This window comes from Chenopodium album, chromosome 17 (assembly GCF_948465745.1).
Source record: "Chenopodium album chromosome 17, dcCheAlbu1.1, whole genome shotgun sequence".
In the NCBI taxonomy this organism is placed as follows: Eukaryota; Viridiplantae; Streptophyta; class Magnoliopsida; order Caryophyllales; family Amaranthaceae; genus Chenopodium; species Chenopodium album.
In genome coordinates this window covers 38,854,318-38,863,896 of record NC_137850.1, presented here as the reverse complement: position 1 = coordinate 38,863,896, position 9,579 = coordinate 38,854,318, and the positions used below count along the sequence as shown (strand labels likewise).

Sequence of the window (9,579 nt, the reverse complement as noted above, 5' to 3'; positions counted from 1 at the left end):
ATCATTTTTAAAAAAAAAAAATTACAATCATTTTTTAAAAATTATAATAATTTTAAAACCGCACCATTCTTCCACCATTTTTTAAAACCGCACCATTCTCCATTTAATAATATGTTGAAATATGCTGAAGGTAATTTTTTAACCATATTTTTTAAAAATTATAATCATTTTTTAAAAAAATAAAACTTTTATTTTATTTTGTACGGAGTAATTATTAATTTATAATTTAAATATTAAAATATTTTTTTAACCTTTATTTAGCTAATAGTTAAAGATTAGCTCATATATTTTAGTTTTTTTTATTTTTATTTAATAAAAAATATAGTATAAAAATCGCAAACCGCATTAAAGTGCGGTTTGGTTTATTTTTTTTTTGGAAAACTCAAAATTTCAGTTTGCTTTGCAGTTTGGTGCAGTCTAAGGGTTTATTCTCTTCAGATTATTTTTAGTTCAGTTCAGTTCAGCTCCAATAAGTTTAGTTCATTTCTTAATTTCCTTCTCTTATAAAATATTCAGTTTAGTTCAGTTCAGCTTCAATAAATTCAATTCAGTTCAGTCAATTAGAAAATGCCCTAAACCGCGCTATGTACAACCCTACTTATACTGGGCATAAGTTTACTTTAACTCCACCTCTCACCCAAAAGCGCCTATGTGTGGGAGTGGTTTGTAATTTTAGGGAATGTACCGGCGATACAGTTATGCACCTTGACTGCGACGGAATTAATTTTCAAAGGCAGTGACAAAATTTCACCACACCATCTTTCTTTGATCAAATACATTATTCATTCTTTATTTGCAGCTTTTGAACCCCTTATTTTACAATGCAACAGTAATACTGCTGCATTGTTATTGATAGCCCCAAAATAATTCTCTTGATTTTGAGAGTTCTTGTAATGTGGTTGAAAGTGAGGAAAATCTTGATCAAGAAATGGAGGAGGAAGTTAAAGTAAAAAAAAAATGGGGGTGGAATGGGTGTTTTTCAATTGGGTTTTTGTGATTTTTGGTTTAATTATTCAAGAGCTATTTAGCTTAAATTTTGAAGCAATTTCTTAATCAAAGAAATAAAAATTGGTTAATAGTAGACCAAGCCATTCTGATCCAGACCCAATGATCCGACCCATGACCCGAAATCGACCCGAAAACAGTGACCCAAAATTGACCCAAAATCCGCATCGACCCGACTCGACCCATACCTGACCTGAAGTGGAATTGACCCGACCTTGACCCAAAACCTTAAACGACCCAACCCGAAACGACCCGACCCGAAGTTGACCCGAGACCCGAAATGACCCGACCTTAAGTCGACCCGAGACCCGAAGTGACCCGAGACCCGAAGTTGACCCGACCCAAAGTTGACTCGATACCCAAAGTGACCCGACCTTTAACTCGAATTAATTAACCCAAATAGACTTGAAACTCGAAGTGACGCGAACCATAAATCATCTTATACCTTAAATGACCAAAATCTATTTAAGCTAAAGACTTGACCTGAGCAAACCGAAATAGAAAAAAACCGCAATCAAACTAACTTATTTTTTTTTAATTAATTTGTAATGTGTAACAGTGTAAGTAATTTACATATTTTGAGCATTACTTTTCTCGATTTTTTCGGCCTTTTATATCTATAAGTGTAAGGAATATTTCAAGCATCCCACACTTGAGCCCCACTGTAATCATACAGTTAAGCATGGTGGCGTCTAAAGGGAAGGAAGCTAGAGCAAAAGAGTCGCCAACAAGTTTTAGAAACTTGTAAACCGTTCACAGGATGAAGGTTACACCCCCTTCACCATCCATGAGATCACTAAATCCATAGTGGTCATGAACCATGACTGGATATTCGGGAATGAATGTACAAATCCAACCTAAAAGAGATTGAACTTGCCCTAAAAATAGGCCTCTAATTTATTCTTCTCATATTCATGTGCGTTTTCTGACTAACATATAATCAATATATTAATCCTAAACCTGTTTAATCTATAATGGTTGAATATTAATGCACAAACAAACCTATTATTGGCGATCACTTGAATTAAAATCATATTAGTCTCAATAAAACTATTAATTATCTTATGAAGCATGATTTCAAGTATAAATTCCCTTTAAACCTGCAAGAGAGGGCGTGATCAAGCAATAACAATAATATATCAAGCAACATAACATTGATACAACAAATCATAATAATATCAATCTCAATCTCCTCAAAGCCTAATATTAGCAAGATCCTAGGCATGATACTAACAAGATTAATAACAAATCCTAGCATGTCACTAAACAATAAAGATCAAAGCTTTATCCCTAACATGATACTAACATGATAAAAGAAAATAGAAAGCAACCTAAATATGATTCCAGAAACATACATGATATTAGAAATATTAGTTAATACCCTAAACATGATATTAGGAATCACAAAGACATTCTAACATGATACTAGGAATTAAAATAATCTACGCATGCTTTCTATAGATATAAAGCAATTGAATTACTCACTTTGTTGCCTCGTATCTCTTTCTATCAAAATAATACACACGTTAGTAACTTAAATAAAATATTAAATCAAACAATTAATTTAAATAATTGAAATAAAGATTTGGGACCAAACCCTCAGAATTTATCAACCTTTCACGTCTAGGGCGAAGGCAACTTCGAGCTTGGTTATGTGTGTCTAAGACTCGTGAATGCCATATTGTGTTTTGAAAAGGGAAGGCTTAGAAATCAAGAGAGAGAAAGAAAGAATAAGCTTTAGCTTAAAGAGATAGAGAGATGGTGATTATTGTTGATTGAAAACGGGGAAATACGACCCTATTTATAGAGAAAAAAACATCCGGAACGATAGAAAAGAGTTTGAAATCAACTCGGAGTAAAACTGCTCCTATCGTGATGCGACAAAGCTATCGCGACGTGATGGCTCTATCGCGATGCGATAGACTCCTCGCAGTGCGATGGCGCGGATATGATAAAAAATGTTGTACGGAGTCCTTTTCCCAATATAATTAGGCAATTAGACTTCGTAATTATTATTAATTAAAATCAGTTTATCATTAAAAAACTTGTTTTATTCCAAATTAAATTCATTATCTTTTCTAAATAAAATAAAAGTATAATTATTAATCCTAGTTCCTTTAGAACTTAAAATAACCTTCTAGATTATTCTTGAAAATTAAAGTAATTCCTAATGACTTTAGGAATAACAATTAATGGGCCCTTCACTTGATCATTGAGCCGTATATATAAAATTCATTTTGGGCCCAATTTAGTATTTTGGCCATAACTTCCTCATTATTCATCGGAATTGGGCTTATAATATATCGTTGGAAAACTCTTTTCGAGACCCATCCAACTACACTATTATTGAACCGATATCATGGACCAAACTAAACTAGACTGTACATTTTCATAAATAGGGTACAAAAAGAAATACTTTCAAAACCGAAAGAAGTATTTTTGTTAAAAACGAGTGCATCACGAGACTCTTTCACATTTCACCTCGTTCGATAATCAATGACGTGAAAGATATTCATCACTGGGTTTGGTTTTTTGAGAGACATAATCAGGTGTCTACAATAAGTTATTAAAAATTCGTAAAAAGATTGAAATTTAACGACTATTCAACGGAGTTGTCCATAAGATTAAAAAAATTAACTAAAGCTCGAAATAAAATTCACAATTCTCACAATTACTATATTCCACGAAAAAAGTAGCCTTAATAAATATAGTGAGTTTCTTGTCAAAAAATAAATAAATATATACACAGAGTTGAATTTAATCCAATGCATCGACCCGAGTATGACGCGACCCGAAGTTGACCCGAAAATTGGACCCGAAGATTGACCCGACCCGAACTGACCCGTCCCGAAAATTGACCCGACCCGAACTGACTCGACCCAAAATGTTGACCCGATACCCGACCTGACCCGATTATCAGTCGACCCGAAAACAACCCAAAACCCGAAATGACCCGACCTGACCCGAACTTGACCCGATAACCTTTTGACCCGAACTTAACCCAACCCAAAATGACCCGACCCATATCCAGCCCGAATGACCCATTTGTCAGGTCTAGTTAATAGGGTTAAACAAGGAATTACAAGGGAGGAAAAGATGAGAAGCACCAATTTATAGTTTTTCAAGGGTTGTTTCTCAAGGAGTAGTATTCCCATTTAATGAAATTTTTTTACTCCTTCCGTCCCATAATACTTGGGACATAAAAGTGAACACCTAATTTAAGAAAACTACAAGTGGGTCTATGTAAAACATTTGTTTATTGTGTATAAGATTCTCTTTTGTATTTTTATATTAAATGTGGGTGAAAGTGGGGTAGGTGAGGAGAGAGAAAATGTGTGATATTTTTTTTATTAGTGATCCCATTCCATAATTAAAATGTGTCAAGTATTGTGAGGCGAATGAAAATGAGAAGTGTGTAAGTATTATGGAAAGGAGGGAGTATTTAGAAAAAACACCCTAACATTTTACAGAAAGACCTCTCATATCTCATCTAAAAAGAAAAAAGTAACCCCTCCGCCCTTTGGAGAACTTAGGCCCTGTTCTTTTGAGATTCTGGACAGAGAAGAAGTTAGCAGAGCAGAGAAGAGCAGAGCATATTTCATTATTATTATAATTATTATTACTACTACTACTACTACTACTACTATTAATATTATCGCATTACTATTATAATCACTAAATATTAATAATTATTATAATAATAATAATAATTATTATTAAATATAATTTAATTATTTATTATTATTATTATTATTATTAAAAATTAACAATTATTATTATCTATTAGTTATTATCTTTAAATATTAATTTTTATTATAAAAAATCAATTATTATTATTATTAATTATTATTATTATTATTATTACTATTATTATTATTAAATATTAATTATTATTATTAATATTATAATTATTAAATATTATTTATTTCTGATTGTTATTATTAAATGTTTATTATTATTATTATTATAATTATTAAATATTAATTATTTATTATTAAATATTAATTTTTAATAATAATATTATTATTAAATATAATTTATTTATTATTAAATATTAATTTTTAATATTATTATTAAACATTAATTATTTATTATTATTATTAATTATTATTATAATAATTCAATATTAAGTATTATTTTTAAGTAGAGCATAGCAGATTTCAGCAGAGTAGTGCAGAGGAGAGCAGTTCTAAAGTACGGGGCCTTATTGTGTACACCCGATTGTATATAAAAAATTCTACATATCATCTATCAAACATTTTAGTTCTTTCTCTCAAGAAATCCAACCTTTTCTTCTACTTTCTCCATAGCCACCTTTCCATCCACCCAAGAGGACACAATCAAGCAATTATAAGGTAATTTTTAAAAGGAAATTTTGCAAAAAATCACCTTTTAAATCTTGTTTTTTTTTTTTTTTCCATATAACCACCTTTTAAAAAAAACGTTGTAAAAACCATCAATTTTAAAAATTTTGTTGCAAATTATCACCAATTCAATGTAAAAAAATTGATAAATTTGCCTTAAAAAGTGGTATTTTGTAACAAAATTTTTAAAATTAGTGGTCTTTTACAACATTTTTTTTTAAAGGTGGTTACATGCAAAAAAAACAAGATTTAAAAGATGGTTTTTTGCAAAATTTCCTTTTTAAAATTGGAAATTACTTCTCTTTTGTGGATAGAACCCTAATTCTTTGCATTGATATTATGTACTGTAGATTTTAAAATCTTAGTGGTTCTCCTCGTCCAAATCATCCCAATACTTCACTCACAAGAAGCTCTGCTAATGAGGTTAGTAAATTGGTCCAAAAATTGATCTTGAAATTTGCAATTTTGATTCTATGTATCTTAATTGGGTTCTTTCGTTGTCAATTAGATATGATAGTGTCAATTAAAGTTTTATGGTTGTAATTAAATATATGTATAACAGTTGATTTTGGATTGTTTGAATCGATTGTATTAAATATTAATCTCGATTAATAGTTTACTAAGAAAAATGAGAATGATTTTGTTTGGCATGAATTGATTAATAAGAATATGATTTGTTTTATGGTATGAGAATGGTGTAGTATATGAAGCTGGATGTTTCTAGAGTGTTGCTTGTGTTGGTGCCATTAGCTTTGATGAAGAGTGCTATTTGAGAATAGAAAATTTGGTTTAATCTGCTAATTATCTATTTATCATCAATACAATTTGTATGTCTTTAGAAATATAACCTTAATTTTTACGTGTTATGTCAAATCGTTGCAAATAATATGAAACGGAGTTAGTACACCAATTGATATGGCACAAGATCCACTATCTAAACCTCAACCAAATTATTAGTTTTCTGACTAAGTAATGAACAGCAACACTTATGCTGATGAGCGTACACCAATTTACGCATCTTGTCCCTAATCATCAGTCTACCCTTCACAGCAATCCAAAGCACGAGCCTGAGTGTAGGGACTGTCAATCTGCACCAAACTGCTGCAATCCGAGAAACATTCTGCTACATCCCAGCTTGAAGATTTGGTGTACGGAAAAAAAGATGGAGGATATTATCAATCATGCCCGGCTTTCCGTTGGAAACACAAAAGAAACTTGTTGCAGCTACTATGGCTATGCGATGCATAACTATATAAGAAGACACGCAGTTAAAGATTTGGAATTTGATAAATGTGATGCAGATCCTTATTATATTCCTGAAGTTGAAGGAGATAAGGAAATTGGAGGCAACTCAGTAACTACTTTAGAAGAACATGATGGTTTGATGGATGTTTAGAAGACCACAATGTTGCTGAATCTAAAAATGAAGTGAAAAATCTGGTTTCTGATGTTGTTGCTGTTTCTGAACCCAAATTGGGTGATGTGGAAGAGAAAATTATTAATTTCGCAGAAAAAAGGTAGAAATTGTTGATGATATGAAATTAACTCTGTTGAAATTGATGGTTAAAAGAAGTGAAAATAACCCAAATGAATTTTATTTGGATTAGCTTGGTTGGTTGTGGTGGGTTTGATGGTGTTGATGTTTTTTCGCAAGAGTAAGAAGGCTTTTACAAAGGCTATTGATAGGATAAGAAAATCTGCAGCCGTAATGAAAGGAGAGAGCTTTTAGACTATCTCAGATAAATGATTATATGACAGTTGGTATTGTTTAGTCTAGGGAGGAGAGGGAGAAGACTCCATCACCTGGAAGGATTCCGAAGGTGAAGCAGCTCGGTGAGATCGAATTTGGAGGTGAGTTCAGTGGTAGGATATGCAAAACAGGGAGGAAAGTGTGTTGGCTGTGACTGGTGAAAGAAAAGCAAAGAAGAGTAAGGTGTCTAGCTAGTTCTGCTTCAGAGTCTGCTAAGCAAGAGGTATGGCCTTGATTTCTTATTTTGAGTTATAAAATGTGTAGAATTTCTTGGCCTTATTTCTGATTATATTGGTTTATCATCATAGTACTGATATTGATGCTTCATCATTTTGTATAGAATGTTATTTTGTTATGCATAATTTCATGGTTAGAATAAGCTTAAACATAAACTTCTTTTGTGATAAACTGATCATTGTTACATAGATTATTCCTCAATTTGATTGTTTGCATTGTTGGTGAATTTAGCTAATTATACTCAGATTGAACAAATGTGGGAAATAATGAGTTTGTTTGTTAAAAACTACATGATCTATTGATATGCACTTCTGTAGTTCTGATCATCACACTCAGAAAAAAAATCCTTACTGTAATGGTTCTGTAGATCATAAATTTAGTCTGAGACTGTTCTCAATTCCCTTGCCTTATATGGGTTATTATCCCATGCCTAAGTTCATAGATCATGAAAGCCTTGTACGAGAGGCACCTCGATCCATAAGTTTGATTTACACGAGTCCGAGTAGCATACTCCTAAACTTCCAATGCCAACTACAAGAACTTGTAACAGCTATATACAAACAATTACCAACTCTTTAGGAAGCACCTTGCTTTAATGTTGGAAACAATGATATGCAGTTTGTACAGATTTACACTAGTTTAGTTGATAAATTAAATAGTACATTTTTTTTTGAAAACAAAAATTAAATGGTACATTGTTAATGTGATTGAGCATGTAATTCATACAAAATCAATACTAGTATAACAAATCATATAGTACTAATTTCATCGACATATTATTGCTTATGCACTTGTATAAAGGATGATCAATTGCCTACCGAACTTGTTTACAAAAACTTAAACAGGATGTCAGAGAGGAAGGGACAGGGACAGTATTAAGGCGATCGCAACGACTCGGGGCGGCTAAAGGAATTGCATCTCGAAGAAGCTGAAAACAGCATTTTGGTGGCTATGTCCAACCTTAAGCATAACTAGAAGCAGCATAATTCAGTGCTTTCCTGCTGAAATTAACTTTAGATAGTCTAAATACTCAACCTTTGCAAAGTTAGGCCTTATTTTTTTTCTAGAAAGTTGGTATTAATCTGTACTTGATTATGATCATATTTGACATACTTTTATGTGGTAAAAGTGGAATAATTTTAGGGCTATTTTTCATTATTCTTCTATGATGGTGACTAACCTATGTTTGCCTTTTCCTTTAAATTTGTGCATTGGCCTAATAATCTTATCCCTGTGACTTTTTTTTTTAAATCTTTTGGACCACAATCAAAGTTGCCTTAAAATTGGCTTTTTGCTGTGGATAATGTTCATGTCAACGGAGGGGCATATTTATAGATAAATTTGTTATGAAAAGTTGGGATGAATTGGAATCCATTTTCCCAAAAAAATAAAAATAAAAAGGTTAGTCTTCCTACTTGTATACTGTGTGTCCGCACCATGTTTCCTTGTAGTTTAGCAAGAATATGTTTTATAATAACCGATGCGTTGCTGTTACACGTTTCTAAGAACTTCAGTTGATATAATACTACCTCTGTTTTTTTTTTAGTTGATACATTTTGACTTTAACACTATTTATACACCTCCCTTTGATCATGTTTTGTGCTTTATACGTAATGAAAAATATAGTCACGTGGGATCTTGTTAGATTCGTCACGTTATATACTTTCAAAATATCAATTTTTCATAATTTTTGCTTATCGATAATTAAAAATAGGAAATTTTGTCTAGAACTACCCTAAAGATAGGACTATTTGTGAAAAACTACCCGTTTTTTTTTTTTATTTGTTAAGAACTACCCAGAAGTTAAGAAAAGTTTGGGTAACACTATCCATTAACGCTTTCCGTAAAAAAAACATTAATGGGGTCCACTTTTTCACTTTTTCCACTTAATTAACTCCGCTAATTACTTTCTCTCTTCCGTAATTAACTTCCCCTAAACCCTAGAAATTAAAACCCCCAAATTTAGACATCCTATCAATTACAATGGCCAATTAAACATTCTACCAATTACAATGGCCAATTAGTAATTTAAAATGCAATTGAATTCAATCTCAAAGTTAAAATAACCGAAACCTAAAACTCAATTGAACCCCTAAACCCTAGAAATCAAAACCCCTAAATTTATTTGAACCCATAAACCCTAATTCGAATCCCTAATTTATATCCTAATTATGTTAATTGCGTTCAATTAAAACCCTTAAACCAATACAATTAACAATGAAT

The 9,579-nt window shown here is 31.6% G+C and overlaps 1 long non-coding RNA gene across 2 annotated transcripts; it reads left to right on the top strand.

The window, feature by feature from the left end:
- The first annotated feature begins 5,291 nt into the window (after positions 1 to 5,291).
- Positions 5,292 to 8,559, top strand: LOC145587935 (uncharacterized). Of its 2 annotated transcripts, XR_014101499.1 has the most exons (4): positions 5,292 to 5,360; positions 5,720 to 5,792; positions 6,420 to 7,342; positions 8,202 to 8,559. It is a non-coding gene; the product is annotated as an uncharacterized LOC145587935 (long non-coding RNA). The 2 variants fall into 2 exon arrangements; XR_014101498.1 differs by lacking the exon at positions 5,292 to 5,360 and having other exon boundaries at positions 5,441 to 5,792.
- Positions 8,560 to 9,579: the final 1,020 nt, after the last annotated feature.